Genomic DNA, 17,836 nt, shown 5'->3' on the forward strand with positions numbered 1-17,836 from the left:
GCCGCCACTCCTTAGCCGCCGGTCGGTGGCCCGGCGCACTAAGTTGAGGAGGAGGAGGTCGTAGTCGTACGTTGATGGATCCATCTTTCTTCTTGCGTTTTGTAACCACCACTGTGATCGCATCATCATGGCCTTAATTCTTATTGTGCTATTGCATTCTCGTTCCAGTCAATACCGACATGTGTGATCCCTTTGCTAAATTATATGCATCAATGTAACTAGTACTCCATCCGCCAATTTATAAGTTGTGCTTATCTTTTCCATCAACTTCGTGCAATGCGCGGGCATCTTGCTAGAAACACTAGAACATGTCGGACCGCATGTGACCAAACCGACAATGCGCCAACCTAGTACTACGTATCCTGCTTATTCGGCGGAAATAGCCCCTCCCTAGTGTTTCCAATTGTTATTTCTATCTATCGATCGTGCCAGGGAGCAGAACCAAATGTTACTCCCTCTGTTTTTGTTTACTCTGCATATTAGGTTTGAGTGAAGTCAAACTTCATAAAGTTTGACCAAGTTTATAGAAAAAAATATAAACATTTACCATAACAAATCTACATGACATGAAAGTACATCCAACAATGAATCTAATGAAATCAATTTCTAATTGTATATGTTCATATTTTTGTTTATAAACTTTGTTAAAGTTTACAAAGCTTGACTTTGACCAAAGCTAATACGCGGACTAAATAAAAAATGGAGGGAGTACAATTTATCCATGTTTCTCTACTCCTACTCCTGTAAAAGACTGAGTTGGTGATGGTGGTGTGTCTGTCATCCGTCATTTCTGACCATTAGATCTGCATCTAACGGCTGTGAGGTAAGTTGTGGCATTTTTGCAACAATAGCCCACTTCTCTGCAACAATTTGCAGAAAACCCCTTATTATCTTGAAAGCAAACGCACATCCCTCCCTCACCTCATCAAAACAGCCTGAGAAATATATTTTGAGTGAAAAGTACTCCCTCGGTTCCTAAATATTTGTCTTTCTAGAGATTTCAATAAGTGACTACACACGGAGCAAAATGAGTGAATCTACACTTAAAAATATGTCTATATAATCCGTATGTGATAGTCCATTTGAAATCTCTAAAATGACAAATATTTTGGAACCGATGGAGTAATATATTAGGAGTATATAAAAACAAGAGTGATTTCTTTCAAGTTTGTGAACAAGTACTACAATTCTACTCCCTCCGTCCCATAATATAAGAACGTTTTTGACACTAGTGTAGTTTTAAAAACGTTCTTATATTTTGGGACAGAGGGAGTACTACTTTGGATCCGTCGCAACGCACGGGCACATTGCTAGTAAAAGGAAAAGGCCTGCCGCGTTCGCGTCGCACCCCCACACGCCCGGGAATCGGGAGTACTCCATGGCCCATCCGGCACGACACATAGCTTAGGGAAGGCGTGTTGCCCAGCATTCTCACTTTCATGTGGGACCACCGTTGAGAAAACTGACTATTAGCAAACCGCACCCCGCCCGCCGCCGGGTTGGAAAACAAAAACGAGGGGAAGATCTAGCTGTAGCACGGAAGCCAAGAAATTTGGTGTCAGATGCGGCTCATTGATAGAGTACGAGCATTCCGTACTAGTACTACTCCTACTAGTACCAAGTTTGTACTCCTAATATATTACTAGTACTACCACTATACAACTAGTAGGTACGTGCACGACACAACATCGTAGGAACAAAAAACGGGAAGATCTTGTTTTGGGTGACTTATCTTTTTTCAGTCAACGTTGTATGAATAATATGCATGGCTACGGAAGGTTAGAGAAAAATAAATAGATAATGTGTTTAGAGTGCACTCCACTAAATAGATATACTTTGGATCCATTGCAACGGACCGACACATCTATATCTATACCCCTTATATAGTGTGTCAAAAACTTTGAAATTTGGTCGTTGGATGAAGCCAATCCGACGGTACAAAGATGGCAAATCCAAGCTCTACTGGCCGTTGGATATCATCCACCAGATTCTGCCACATGTATAATCTAGAAGACTCCATGCTTGAACTTAATTCATGACTAACTTTGCCACAACTAAACTTAGGCAAAGTTATTAGTTCTTCAAAATGAGAGCCACAAGTTGGCAAGCCTAAGGGAATCTTGCCACATTTTTGTTTGTATGTCATGTGGGGCCTTAGTGTGGCTTGCATAAGGTGTGGCTTGAACCAAACACTCACCTAAGTTAGTCAAACTTGCCTAACCTTACGTGTGGCAATCTTAAAGTGTGGCAAGATTTCCTTAGGCAAGCCAAAGTGTGGCTAACAAAGCAAGTCAACTAAGGCAAGTGTGGCAAAAATCATGTGGCAATATATGGCAAAGATAGTCACAATTCAAACAGCCCTACTAACCAAACAACCCCTAACCTTAGGCAAGTTTGGCAACATTGTATGATAAAGTGCGGCATTGCTTGGCCTAAAACCAAACAACCCATGTGTCTGCCACAAAAAATGTGGCTAACAAAATGGGCACCACAAGTGAGGCAAGATTTGGAAAGAAGTTGAGTCTATGACATGTGGACCATGTAGCTAGAAAAGTGTGTCAATCCACAAGTGTAGCAATGAACCAAACACATGCCTAAGATATTGTGGCACGCCTAAGCTTAGGCGTGGCAACCTTAGGCTGCAAACCAAACATCTATATCTATATCTATACCCCTATGTAGTGTGTGAATAACTTTGAAAGTTGGTCATTGGATGAAGCCAATCCGACGGTACAAAGATGGCAAATCCGAGCACTACTTGCCGTTGGATATGATCTACATTCCACGAGATTTTGCCACATGTAGAATCTAGAAAACTCCACATGTAGAAGCATAATGAACAAACCACTAGAATCTCATGCGTGTAATGCACGTGTACCTTACTAGTACTAGTTGGTAGTAGTAAGAAACAAATTCTGGTTCTGCCACGAGCTCGTACTGCAGGAGCACCACAAGGCCTGCCGCAGGAGTTACATTTCCCTCTCGGGGATCGAACTTCAGTGGCTTAGTGCCCGGCCTATGAGTCTATGACATGTGGGCCTTAAATGCGGCTGGCCCACATGTCATTCTCATGGTGGTGGCGTGGTTCGCGACTCACTCGTTCGAGATGAACCGGCCGATGGTGTCGTGGCTGTGGTGAGGGTGCCACAGCTAGGCGTCGGGGCATTACGAGGCGTAGATGGCCACACCGGCGGGTACTACATGTAGTACAGAAGTACTCCAGCTGAGGATTGATGTCCGGGATGAAATGTGTCACAGCAGCTGGATGAAAATTCAATGGTGCGGGACTACGGATCGGAGCACAGCAGCGGAGCAGGCAAACCGCATCCAATCGGGTGTGTTTGTGGTAGAAAGTTGATGGTCACCGCAGTTCAGCTGGCCCGCATGTCATGCACACAAAGGCAGAGGAGCGGTGGGCCCGAGAGGGATGAGGCGCACGTCGGGGGACGTCGTGCCGTGTGTTGGAGCGGGGTCGTGGGAATCGCGTGTGGGTGTGGCAGTGGTGGAAACAAGAAACGTGATGGTCGCTTGGTTCAACTTCCATGGACAAGCTGTCATGTCTGCTGACACATGTATCTCAAAACTAGAGTGTTTATATTTCAAGCACGTGAACAAGTATTATTCTACTTCTTTGGATCCATTGCAACGCACAGGCCAGCACATTGGTAGTAGTAGTGTCTATCTCTATCTCTAGAGGCCTTCCCTCATTCATCCTTTTCTCTCACAAGAAAATCTACTCATACAAATGCATCTTGATGTTCCGTGGAACGCACGAGGATGTTTCCTTGGGGGTCCCTCCAGCGCGGCGTGGCCGTAGTTGCAAGTTGACGCCCCTTGAGATGCCGACATTGAGGGGCACTCGGCTTTCCTATGAGCAGGTAAGATGAGTTTGATCACGTAGTGTCGTGGAATTGTCACGACAGAAGTCCTACTGAAAGGACTTAGTCTTGGAGCCATCACAACTAGGAAGCTTAAAGGGGTTAATCGGGACAAAGGATACGAGGTTTATACTGGTTTGGCCTTTACGGTGAAGGTAAAAGCCTACGATCCAGTTTTGAGTGGGATTACTTATGTCTCGATAACCAGGGAGCGAATCGCTTGACCAAGCTCTCGAGTTGATGTTACTTGTCCTTAACCGCCGCTGGGTCGTCCCTTTATATACAGAGGTTGACGCCCAGCGGCTTACAGAGTCCCGACCGGTTCATAAACATTGTCCGGCTCGGTCTCTTAACTATCCTTGCCTTACAATACAAGTCACGCACATATGGCGGTTTATCACTACGGGCCTTAAGTCGCCTCTGGGCTTTGGGCCCTTAACTGAACCGCCATCTCTATCCTGGGTCTTGGGCTTCAAGAATATTTGTAAGTATAACCCGGCCCCTCCTGGGCGGGTCATACCAATAGTTATATCCCCAACATTAGGCCCCATATTGATTTGAACTGGTTCATGTCAATCTTCGACACTTAAGGACAAGTCTTCTATCCTTATAAAATTTTTGTGACCCGCCATGACGTCATCCTCTGGATTTGTGGTAACCCTCCATGACGTCACCTGTCATAAAAGCACGTTTTCTTCAATGTATCCCAATGGATCTTTGTCCTGATGACCATCCCGAAAATCGAGGCATCCTTGTAGCTGGATAACTTATATTTTCAGCCTCCTCGTTTTTCGCGCTCTTTTTAGTGGCCCTTCCTTATAAATAGACCCGACTAGGTCTTCCTCATTCTTCCCTTTCGCGTCTTCTTCCTCTCGCCCCCATATGTCACTAGAGCTCCGCCACCACCGCTGCAGCGCATCTCATCTCCATCGACCTTGGCCGCTGCATCGACCTGAACTTGACCAGAAAACGGCGGCGCCCCTCTGCAGCAGATCTACCGCAGTAAGTTTTCCCCTTTCTGCACCATAGATCCATGCTAGAGTTAGCGTGTTCTTCTGTACTGCGTGAAGTTCATCTTAGTTCTTCGTGTTCCTTCTGCTATGGCTTCTTTTGAACCAACAATATCATAGATCTCATGTGGTAAGTGTTCTGCATCCATTTTAGGTACTAGCATATCTTCTTTCTTTGTAAAGAATCCCCACTAAAATGCATGAACTCCTCTGCACCATGTTTTTAGGTCTAGAAACTTTTCTTTCCTGAATATCTGTTTGATCCAAAATAATGCCTGCAGTTTGTGAAACCTGTTTATGCAACACTTAGACAAAAATCTGCACTTGTTAGATTCATCTAGCCATGGCGACTCTGATCACCGGTTTTAAGGAAGCAATGCTCAATTGATAATTCTGACCACCCACAGCGGTTTAAATAGCCCTGGCAGCTTATAGAGGCTATGGCGGCTTAAAAAACCTTGACATAATTATCCTTATACCATCAGTCCCCTTCGTAAGCCGCCATCTTGAATATGCACTGTAATATTTTTTCCTGCCTGGTTTAAATTTGAACCGGTACTTTTTACTCCGTCTTAGGCTTTCAACATGATGGCACCAAAGACACCCACTTCCTGCAACTAGGTTAAATCCATCATAATAGACAGTACTCTTAACGACTTTGTGAAGACCGGCTATCTGCCGAAGAAAGAAGTCATGACTTATCTTGCTCCTAACCCGGAAGAGGAATTTCCTCAGCCCAAAGAAATAGAAGTTGTTGTTTTCACGGATCACATGAACCGGGGTTTCACTCCACCTAGCTCAAAATTCTTCAAAGACGTGTTGCATTTCATTGATCTTCACCCATAAGACATCAGACCCAATTCCGTGTCTAATATCTGCAACTTCCAAGTATTTAGTGAAGTATACCTCAGAGAATAACCCAACATGCTGCTCTTCCGAGAGCTATTTTATTTGAACCGCCAGAATGAGTGCGCCAGCAGTCAGATCTTATAGCTTGGTGGTGTCTCAATCCAGCGTCATAGGAACGTAATCTTTCCTTACGCCAACCCGCCGAGACACCAAAAAGACTGGAATCAGACGTGGTTTTACTGCCAAGACACCTCTCCGGCTGGTGAAAACCCTCTGCCCGGCTTTCGTGCTCTTCGTCTTGGGCCCAACCATCATCTGCCTGACAAGATTACAGAAGCCGAACGCAAATCACTCGCCCCCACTTTAGCCAAGATCAAAGCTCTTCTGGGGAACGGATTAACCGGTATTGACTTGGTCCGGGTTTGGCTTGCCTGGCGGGTTATTCCATTGAGCTGCTGCCCCGGCTTGATGTGCGATTATACGTGTGCAAAGGATGACCCTCTACGGCACAGCCCTAATGATTTGCCTGAAGACGTCATTGACGATATGACAAAGTCTCTTCTGAACGAGAGCCTGGCAGACTATGGTAAAGTGGGCTTAGCCCCTTTCTGCAAAGCTAACCTGGCTCCAAAGGTAAGTCGCCCATATGAATAAATTACTTTGATTTTCCCATGTTTTCACCCATATTTATACCTCTGATAACTCTTACAGGCGGGTGATAAATTCTGGAAGGTCAAATATGACCATGAGGCTGCCAAGAAAGCCAGGAAGGAGAAGAAAGCCGCCAGGAAAGAGGCTGCCAAGAAGAAGGGCAAATAGGCCACCGCCTCTGACCTGCTTCGGCTAGCAGACTCTTCTGAGTCAGAGGTAGCCCTTGACTCCCTTGGCTCTTTTTTAACCATCTTATTGACACTGATTATCAGTAGGAGGACACAGGAGCAAGCCATAGCAAGGCTGACGAGGTAACTATCATTTCCTCCGACTCCGAGCCTTTGCCAAGATGGAAAATCCGCAGAGTAACCCGGAGAGTAAGGTTTTCCCATCCTTTAGCTCATCACGATCCTCAATTTCTTTTGAAGCGACAGAATCATGAGAGCCGGAGGCAGACCCGGACCAGCAAGGATGCAGAGCTCTCCTTCGGCTTGCTGAACACCCCAAGGAAACGCCGAAATGAGGTCACTTCTGCTTTAAATATCTTTTATCCCTTGGCGGATCTCACTCGTCGACCGCTCAACTCTTCTGACTCGGATTACCAGGAAACTTCCCCTTCCTCCGGCGACTCAATGCAGTCGAACCTGCCGGCTTTTAAGACTGCACCAGTTTAATAATAATCTGCTTATCTTGTACTTACTTTGATTCCTTGCATCTGTACTAACCTTTTGTTTTGACTCAGTGGACAAGTCTAGCCCAGCAAACGGGTTAGGAAGAGCAAGCCGGATGAAGACACAGTCGTGACCGAGCCGGTTCTGCAAACAGCTGCACCGGAGTCATCAACTCATGAGCCGCCATCTGAACCAGCTCAAGATATACCAACTCCCGCTGCTAACCCGCCTGTTGAACGAGCCACTGATGACTCAGAAAATCCAGAAGCCCCTAGCCCGGTTAGGATAGATGATCCGCAAAACACTGATGTTGAGATCACCAGAGCTGGCTTTGATGAGCCGGGAAGGCCAACTGTGCTGGCCAAGTGTTCCGCCAAGGAGGAACTTCTAGAACACTGCCGGGTCAAGCTTGACGTTGCGAACTATGCTCACATGAGTATTGGAGATATCTTTTCTAGCTACATGAGCCAAGTGCACAGCAGCCGGAACCTCGAGATTGACATGGTGAAGCAGATGCACCCAAAATTTGCGGTATAACCCTTTCTCTATTATGCATTAATCTTTACTATGCCAGCCCCCAAGTCTATTTCTTATGATGTTTATGCTATAAACTTAGAAACAAATTTAGTAACATTAGTAGCACAGATGGATAAAACACGCAAGAAACCCGGCTTACTCTATAGTCCCCAAGGGCGGCTTAACCAACATGGTTGAGCCGGTCCTTAAGATGGTTATATAAACAAAAAATACTTACAGAGCTTTGAACAGCAATATGCATAGCCCCCAAGTGCCAAGTATTATTGCTTGCAAAATGCTTGGGACTAACTATTATGAACCACCCCTTAAATTAAAATTCTTCGGTAAACATTAGCCCCCAAGTGCCAAGCGTTGTTGCTGGCAAAAGGCTTGGGACTTTAATATTGCATAAAAATTGGCTTGATTTTGACCCTGTATTTGTATAGGCCACCACGAGTCAACTCGAATCAGAGGTGACTGATCTGAAGAGCCGCCTTGAGGCCCAAGAGATGGAAATCCAAAAAGCCGACACCAAGTTCAAATTCAGCATTTCTGAACAAGAAAAACTGAAGAAAGAATTTGAAACTGAAAAGAAGGCCTAGGCTGATGAAAAAACTGCCTTGATTAACCGAGCTGAGAAGGCAGAGGCAACTCTAGAAGAAGCAACCGGTGAATTAACCGGCTTAAAGCGCAATGTCTCTCAGATGGTCTCGACGATCTTTGGTAAGTCACCCTGCAAGTGTTTAAATATTTGAACCTTTCAGTTGATCATATAATTGGAATTGAATCACTTGATCATGTTTATGCAGGCCCCACAAGCTCAAATCTGAACCAAGATATGCTGATCAAGCTGAAGGTAGTTTACACACTGGTGGAGCAATTGTACTCCGGGTCTCAACATGCACTAGCCACGGTGGCTTTGTCAAATGAAGTGCCTACCCTCCAAGCTGAGGTCTTGAAGAAGCTTTCCGTGATACCCAATGGTTCAATGAACTGAGGCGGTCGGCTGCAAGAGCCGGAGCGGTAAATGCTTTAAGCCGGGCCAAGGCTTGGCTACCGGAGTTAGACCCGGCCAACATTGCTACTGGCTATCCAAGCTTGAAGGAGGATGGCACTCCTTTTGAAGAAAAAGACTTTACCGCTTGTGTAAAGGAGATACGCCCCCTGGCCACCCTGATAGCGAACGAAGTGGATCTTACCAAGTACCAGGCGGGTTATGACGCAGAGAACCAAAGAATTCCAACGCCTCAATATGAAGTGACCAGTCTGATCCCTGCACTCCGTAAGCACACCTTTGCCCTTGAAGTTGACCCGGCCGGTCTAGTTGATGATGAAGCTGAATTTGAAGCTTTGAACAACATTGATTGGTCATCGTCAACCTTCTAGGAAAGGGAATAGGGCGAAGACGCGGAGAGGGCTAACCCAGACGCTTCAGGCCAACATGAAGGCTAACCTGTAAGGGTGATGACCCGGACAGTAAGGGTGATTTCCCAATTCTTCGGAAACCAAAATTTCCAAAGGTATAATGATGCTCCGGTATTGGCAACTTATAAGTCAATATCAAGCCGGATTAAAATTAACCACACTTGTACTTGTAAATCTCAAAGAGTCTCAAGTCAAATAAACGGTGAGGCCAAAGAAAACTTGAACCAAATAGAACATAAAAATGCAAGGCTTCTCATTCGAATACGATCAGTAAACCGTTCCACAGGGGTTAAGTGTGGGGACCCCGACTCATAAGTCGAGATCACCGATTGCACGTGTACAGTGATCCCAAAGATCAATGCTCACTGAGCACACAGAAGCTGAATAACAAGAGTCTTACATCCTTACATACCGTCTTACACAAATTATGACCATTATGGTCAAGTCTTACATTGATAAAGCCTTAAGGGCTGAACATCAAATGAAACACAAGCAGCGGAAATCTTCGTTGATAAGTAGAACCCATGCCATCTGCCTTAACCCTACAGGCATTCTGACTGGGAAACATCCTAGTTCGCATGTTCGTCTCCACAGAATTCTTCTTCGAACTCCGGTTCTTCCATGCCTGGCCAATTAAATAACCAGTGGCAAGCCAATGAGTACTTTGAATGTACTCGCAAGCAACCCATGTTTTGGTCCAAGATGTAACAATACATGATATAGGTAAATTTTTGCAGAAAGCTAGTTTTGAGTGCAATGACATGTTCAACAACTTGTAAGACATGCATCAAGAGAATTCAAGTAACCATGAGGACAGGTTACAGGTATCAACATAAATAAAGTGGGCACCAACCCATCTCAATCACGTCAAGTCCTTTGACTTGACCCAAGTAGTTATCCAAACACACACACTGGTTTGTAAACTCTGGACATAGTTTAAGCAGCACCGCCCAACCGTCCTTGACCGTGGACACGGCTATTCGAAAAGTTTTACACTCTGCAGAGGTTGCACACTGTACCCACAAGATCCGGGGAACTTCCGTGTCATCCACGACCCGTGATACCTCAAGTACCCGAGGTAAGCACCCGATCACTACCTTTCCCTAGACGACACTAACATGGAGTCCACTCGATTGGTAGTAACCCCCGTGCCTAACATTTCACATCATAAAGTTGTGGAGCCTCGCTCCCATATTCATCACATACCACAAGCACGGGGTACCAACGGGGAGTCCGGTGCCCTGTGAAAACAGTCATGGCCGCCCTACCTGGCACGACCCCGTCCCGAGAGAGCGCACCAACAACTCTCCCGTCACAAGTAATGCGGGCTCCAAGCTAGTATCGGTCTAGGTAATCAATAATGCCCTTTCCCATATAAGGGTAGAGTGGTTGCACATGTAAGGTTGGGACAGTCATCAAATCTTAAATCTAATCCATTTTCAAAAACAACTCACACACTTGCCTCGGTACACCACTTCGTCATCAAGTGGTTACCCATCTCATCATCTCCCTCGGGCATAAGTGGCACCCGACGGGGTTTTTGAAAAAGTCTTTTGAAAATACTTTGTCTCCATCACCATGCATATTCCCGTCCCTTTTTGCGTAGCACTACTTTAGCATCCTATCTACTCCGACCGTCATAACCCTCATAAAAAGGTAGGGTTATGCACAATGCAAGTGTCAACGAGGAAGTCCAGTGGCAAACCATCAAGTGGATACCACCTCATCATGATTCCGTTGCAACAACAATATGGTGCTATATGACATGCGTAAAAAGGGTTTCATAGACATGGTCAAAGGGCTGCTTGCCTGGCTCAACAAAGTCTTCTGGGTCTTCAAAGTCTTCTGGTCCAACTCCTTCGTCAGCAACGCAATCTGTCGTCGCAAAATAATAACAGGAAAAATAAGGCAATAATAAAACAGAAAAACCAAAGTGCTCATAAAAATGTCAACTCATTTTTGTTAAATACTAGGGTGAAAACTAAGAAGTGGAAAATTTCTAGTTTTGGATTCGGAGTAGCAGAATAGGAGAAATGGATTTACAAAGGCATATTTAAATGCTCAAAATCACATTTAAATATTTACAGTGAAGAAAAGGTTGTTGTATTTGAATGAAAATTGCACCATTAAATAGGTTGCAATATTTTAGGAATTTAGGAATCGGAGTTAATTTATTTGGACATTTATTTTATCCTGTGGAATATTTGGAAAAGTGACAGAAAAAGAAAAGGAAAAGGGCCCCGTGCCTGCTAGGCCAGAACAGCCGCAGGGCAGCAGGCCCAGCCAGAGAGGTGGCCCAGTGCACTGGTGCACGCGCGCGCGCCAGGTACAAACCTGACGGGCGGGGCCCAGGCATCAGGATGTGAGGCTGATGGACGGGCCCCACGGCCGTCGTCGTCAACCCTGGGTCAGAGAGGGCGGCGAGCTCACCGGCGATGATGCGGGGCATGGCGAGCTTGGACAAGGGCAGGGACGGACTCAGCGTTGTGTCGCCGTTCGGGTGGAGGTGGTGGACGTCACCGGAGTTGCCTTGTTTGCCGGCGACAAGGTCTCGCCGCGGAGAAGCTTTGGGCGTCGATGGTTTCGGTTGTTTCCGGCAGCTACAGAGAGGGGAAACAAGGGGGAAATGATCAGAGGGCTGCAGGGGTTCCTGATCGAGGCAGAGGAGGAGCGGGGGAGGCCTATACCTCGCGAACTCCGGCGAGCCAAAAGCGGCGGAGCTTGAGCTCAATCTCGAGCTCGGGCGGCTCTGGAGAGGAACTGGAGTGCAGGGGGAGGGTTTGGTGGTGCAGAGAGCGAGTGGTGAGGAGAGGAGGGCTCAGGGAGGCCTTTAAATAGGCGAACGGCGAGGTCCCGTAGACCCGTGCGCCGGCGAGCTCACGCTCATCGCTGCAGGGGTCGGGGGAAGCAGGCGTGGTGTCTGGGGTGTTCCTGGACGTCGACTACGTCGGGTGAGATAGAGAGAGGGAGTGGGGAGAGGTTAGAGGCGTGCACGTGTGAGCCGCGCGCACTCGGGCGGCCGGTGTTTTCTAGCGTGGAGGCGCGGGAAGGAGGAGAGAAGATGGGGCCGACCGCGTAGCGTGTTGCGAACACCGAGGCGCATCGGCACGCATGCGGGGGAGGCCCAAGGTGGTCGGAGGCGTCGGGCAGAGGGCGGCTACAGTACGGGAGCGCACTATAGCGCGCTCCAGAGCGCCCAAATGGCCGGCATGGCATTTTCTATGCCTTGTGGGCACGGCCAACTTTGTCCAGTAGCTCAAGGGTAGAGTAAAGAAGTAGGGGGAGGCATTGGATGCTCTAGATGGCCGCTGGGGTGAGGAGAGAGGTGAGGAAGAGGGAGAAATGGGCTGTCCAGAGAGAGAAAGTGGGGTTTTACCATCCAATAATTGAGCTGTGGACTTGCCATTGTTACTGGAGGTGAAAGGGGACTAGGAGGAGCTATGGTAAAAAGTTGAGCTCAAGGAGAATAGTTTTAATGGTCAAAATGGGGATTTTTGAAAAGTGGCAGAAGGTGTTTGATAAAGGTTTTGGCAAGCAAATGATTTCCAATTTCCATGAGACTCCACAGGGTGAAATGACACATATAATTAGGGTCTTTCAGCAATTTGGAGCTTATTTGGGCAAAGTTGCCAATGGAACTTTTGTAAACCCTAGAAATTAGCAGAAATGGACTTGTGTAGATCTAGTTGAGCATGACACTTCTCCTTGTTGCACTACTTGGTGTAGTGGCCTCATTTGGTCATGTGAACATGCTCACAAAAGTTGGGGTTAAGGGGAGAAAGTTGGTAGCACAAACTTGTTCAAATATGATTCTAGTCAGAGAGGGTTTTGGGGCATTTTGGTGAACCAAATGACTTTAATTGACATGAGGCTTTGCAAGGTGATCACAATATGCATTTGTGACTTGCTGGATTTTCCTTGGATTTTTTTGAAAATATTTCCTGTAGAAATATTTCAAATCTCTAAAATGGGCAGAAATGGTTTTGGGAGGTTTTGTCCAATATTTTGAACATGACCATGTGTTGAAACTCTTATATATGGAAAATATATGTCCATGGAGTTTCCCTGATTTTTGTCAAATATTTTTGAAACAATAAAATAATTTTTTCCCTATTAAAGACCATTTCTGGCCTTAAGAAAAAGCTTTTAAATAAAGTAGAAAAATAACTTTTAAAATTATATTTTTGTGGTTTATGGGAGTCCTACATCTAATAGGATTCAAATATACTTTTTGAAATATTTTTCATACCCCAAATCAAGGACATGCAGTGTAATCCTCAATTCAGGGGTTTTTGGAAAACTAATTTTAGAAAATACTTTTTGGCCAAATTATTTTTGTAAGAAAATACTATATTGCACTATACACATGGCATGATCATTGGGCAGAAGTTTGGGGCAAGGAGATGAAGTATATAAGGTGGAGTTGTGTTGACTTTAAAGAGCACTTGAAAATCACAGAGAGAAAACCAACTCCAAAAGCCAAATAATGCAAAAGTTTTTGTTGGTCCAAATTTTCATGATTTAATAATGCAAATGAAATGTTACAAAATGCAGGGTGTGACAGACCTACCCCCCTTACAAGAATCTTGTCCCCGAGATTCCTAAACTAGGCTTTAAAGAGATACGGAAACTCGGATCTAAGGTAGTCTTCATGTTCCCAGGTTGCTTCTGCTTCAGTGTGGTTGCTCCACTGGACCTTGAAGTACTTGATGGTGCGGCTTCGAGTGTGTCGCTCAGCCTCATCCAGAATGCAGATGGGCCTCTCACGGTAAGTCAAATCAGGTTGAAGGTCAATGGCTTAGTGATTGACGTCCTTGTAAAGATCAGGCTTGTGTGGAACTTGGAGGCACTTCCGGAGTTGTGACACGTGGAATACATTGTGCACATCGGATAGTTCAGGTGGCAGTTCCAACTGGTAAGCCACTTCTCCTCGTCGGTCAGTGATCTTGAAGGGGCCGATGTATCTTGGTGCGAGCTTCCCTTTAACATGGACACGCTGGGTTCCCTTGAGAGGTGTGACCTGGCGATAGACATGGTCTCCAACTCGGAAGTTTACGTCTCTACAACGCGAGTAAGCGTAGCTCTTCTACCTTGACTTGGCAGTCTTCAAACGCTCTCTGACAAGATGGACTTGCTCTTCTGCTTCACGGAGGATATCGTGCCCAAATACTAGTCCATCTCTGGTTTCTGACCAATTGAGGGGTGTGCGGCATTTCCGTCCATATAACACCTCAAATGGTGCCATCTGAAGGCTTGACTGATTACTGTTGTTGTAAGAGAACTCGGCGAAAGGGAGGCAATCTTCCCACTTAGCTCCATATGCTAAGACACAGGCTTGGAGTATGTCTTCGAGTATCTGATTCACTCGTTCCGTCTGGCCTCCAGTCTGTGGGTGGAAAGTAGTGCTGAAGGACAACTTGGTCCCCATGGCTTCTTGGAACTTCTTCCAAAACCTTGAGGTAAACTAGGTTCCTCGATCTGACATAATCTCCTTGGGAACACCATGAAGGCTTACGATCCTATTGATGTATAGAGTTGCTAGGTGGTTGCCATCATGGGTAGTCTTAACAGGAATGAAATGGGCTACTTTGGTCAAATGATCGACTATGACCCAGATGGAGTCATGTCCCTTGTTTGAGCTAGGTAGTCCAGTGATGAAATCCATTCCGACTTTATCCCATTTCTACTCGGGAACCTTGAGTGGTTGGAGCAATCCAGCAGGTCGCTGATATTCAGCCTTGACTCTTTGGCATACATCACACTTTGCAACATAGGTGGCAATCTCCCTTTTCATCCCGTGCCACCAAAATATTTCCTTCAGGTCTTGATACATCTTGGTCCCTCCAGGATGGATGGAATACGGGGTGTCATGAGCTTCTTGCAAGATCAGATTCTTGAGCTCAACCTTGTTGGGCATGCAAATGCGATTCCCAAACCACACAATTCCTTTCTCATCCTCTGAGAATCCTGGGGCCTTGCCTGCCTTGATCTTCCTCTTGATGCCTTCAATACTTTCATGTCCCTTCTGAGCTTCCTTAATATCATCCATCAAGGTAGGCCTAACTTCGAGGTTGTCCAAGAATCCTGGTGCAACCAGTTCCAACCCGAAGCTTTCAAGTTCTTCATACAAGGCGGGTAGCTTGTCCTTAAGCATAGCATTCAAGGAACAAGCCTTTCTGCTTAATGCATCTGCTACCACATTAGCCTTCCCAGAGTGGTATTGACCACTGAGGTCATAATCTTTGATCAACTCTAGCCATCTTCTTTGCCTCATGTTCAACTCCTTTTGAGTGAAAATATACTTCAGACTTTTGTGATCCGTGTATATCTCACACCGCTTCCCTAGGAGGTAATGTCGCCATGTCTTGAGGGCATGAACCATTGCTGCTAACTCAAGATCATGAGTAGCATAGTTCTCTTCATGAGGCCGTAGTTGCCTTGAAAGGTAAGCTACGACTCTGCCTTCTTGCATCAGAACACCTCCCAGTGTGGTTCTTGACGCATCACAATATATCACAAACTCCTTGTGTATATCTGGTGTGGCCAGAACTGGGGCGGTGGTCAGTCTCTTCTTCAGCTCCTGGAAGCTCTCTTCGCACTTCGGCGTCCATTCAAACTTCTTGTCCTTCTTCAAGAGCTGGGTCATGGGTCGGGAAATGCTTGAGAATCCTTCAACGAACTTGCGGTAATATCCCACGAGTCCGAGGAAGCTTCTGACTTCCTTCACATTGCTTGGGGATTGACATTCAGTCACGTCTTCAATCTTAGCGGGATCGACCGACAATCCTTCTTCAGTCAAAACATGACCTAAGAATCCAACTTCACGTAGCCAAAATTCACACTTGCTGAACTTGGCATACAGTTGGTGCTCTCGAAGCTTGTCTAGGACCATCCTCAAGTGTTGCTCGTGCTCTTCTTCCATCTTCGAGAAGACAAGAATGTCATCAATGAAGACAACGACAAACTTGTCCAAATATTCCATGAAGACCTTATTCATGAGATACATGAAGTAAGCCGGGGCATTGGTCAATCCAAAGGACATGACCGTGCACTCATACAGGCCATATCTGGTTACAAGTGCCGTCTTCGGAATATCTTGGGGTCTGATTTTCAGCTGGTAGTACCCAGATCTGAGGTCGATCTTGGAGAACACCTTGGCCCTGTTGAGTTGATCAAACAGATCTTCAATCTTGGGAAGTGGATACTTGTTCTTGATTGTAACTTCATTGAGGGAGCGGTAGTCAATGCACAAGTGGATGGTACCGTCCATCTTTGCCACAAACAGAACAGGTGATCCCCAAGGGGAGGCACTAGGGCGGATAAATCCCTTCCTCAACTGCTCTTCCAGCTGCTTCTTCAATTCTGCTAACTCTTCCGATCCCCTATAAGGCTTCTTATAGATGGGTCCCGCTCTGGGTATGAGCTTGATGATGAACTCAATGTCTCGGTCAGGAGGCATTCCTGGTAGCTCATCAGGAAAGACATCGGGGTATTCGCATACTATCGGCACTTGCTCCAATTCAACTTCAGTCAGACAGTTGATTTGGTTGGCTTGAGCAGAGGAGGGGTTGGGGGCGAATTTAACTTCGACTCCTTGCTCATTGGTCATAGTGACAGTCCGGTTGGCACAATCTAACAAGCCTTGGTGCTTGATGAGCCAATCCATTCCTAAGATCACATCCAAGCCTTGCGATCTTAAGATGATAAGGTCTGCTAGGAAGTCTACCCCATTAATGACAATCCTGACTCCTTTACATCCTATCTTGGCTCTTATCTCTGCTTCGGGGGTTTGTACCACCATAGGGTTATTCAGGAGTGTAGGGGTCATGCCACTTTTTAATGCAAACTTTTGGGTGACAAATGAATGCGTGGCTCCAGAATCAAACAAGACAGTTGCAGTTGCTGAATTGAAAAGGAACATACCCAGCACGACGTCCGGGTCTTCCTGGGCTTCTTCTGTAGTGACATGATTCACACGACCCTTGCCGTTGTTGGGCAGGTTGCGGGGAGCTTGGTTCCTTGGTGGCATTCCACGGCCTTGTCCTGGGTTCTGCGCATTGGGGCGCGGGGCGTCGGGCTTCTTGTTGGGGCAATACTTGGAGTAGTGTCCTGGCTGACCACATCCAAAGCAAGTGACTTCGTTGGGGTTGCTGCTCATGCCAGCATTGCTATTGGGGTTGTTGTAAGTTGGCCTGGGGTTGGCATACTGCTGAGGTGGATAGTTGGTGCGGGGTGCAGGAGCTCTTGGCTGCTGATAGGTTGGCTTGACCGGGGCTGGCTGCCACGGGCGAGGCTTCTGGTTGCTGGAGCTACCCTTTCTGATCATCTTGCGCTTACGGGTATCATCCAAAGCACGTCGCTTGTCCTCAAGCATGAGTGCCTTGTTTACCAGATCAGGAAAGGTCGGGCAGTCACACACAACAAGCGAGTACTACAGAGTCTGGTTAAGGCCTTCCATGAAGCGCTCCTTTTTGGTAGCATCAGTGCTGACATCCTCAGGAGCATACCGATGCGGAGCATCCTACTGACATCACCATGTCAAGAGTTCGTTTGGCAAGTGACACGTGCGACCTCTACTTATCATACATAAAGGTGAATCTTCTCCTTTACACGTGTTCACTTGACCCCTTCGAGGATGGTATACTACATGACACTCCACTCGTGTGCATACATAGGTATTGTCGGAACATCATGGACGAGGAGGAGTGCGAGCACAAGTGTACAACTACACCATCCGCGAGTGAGGCATGGAAGAGAAGGAAGAAGAGGAACCGCCCTGACTGGAACGAGCGGTACTACCGCCCACACCAGGCGGCACTACCGCTAAAGGCACACC

Source organism: Triticum aestivum, chromosome 6B (genome assembly GCF_018294505.1).
Source record: "Triticum aestivum cultivar Chinese Spring chromosome 6B, IWGSC CS RefSeq v2.1, whole genome shotgun sequence".
In the NCBI taxonomy this organism is placed as follows: Eukaryota; Viridiplantae; Streptophyta; class Magnoliopsida; order Poales; family Poaceae; genus Triticum; species Triticum aestivum.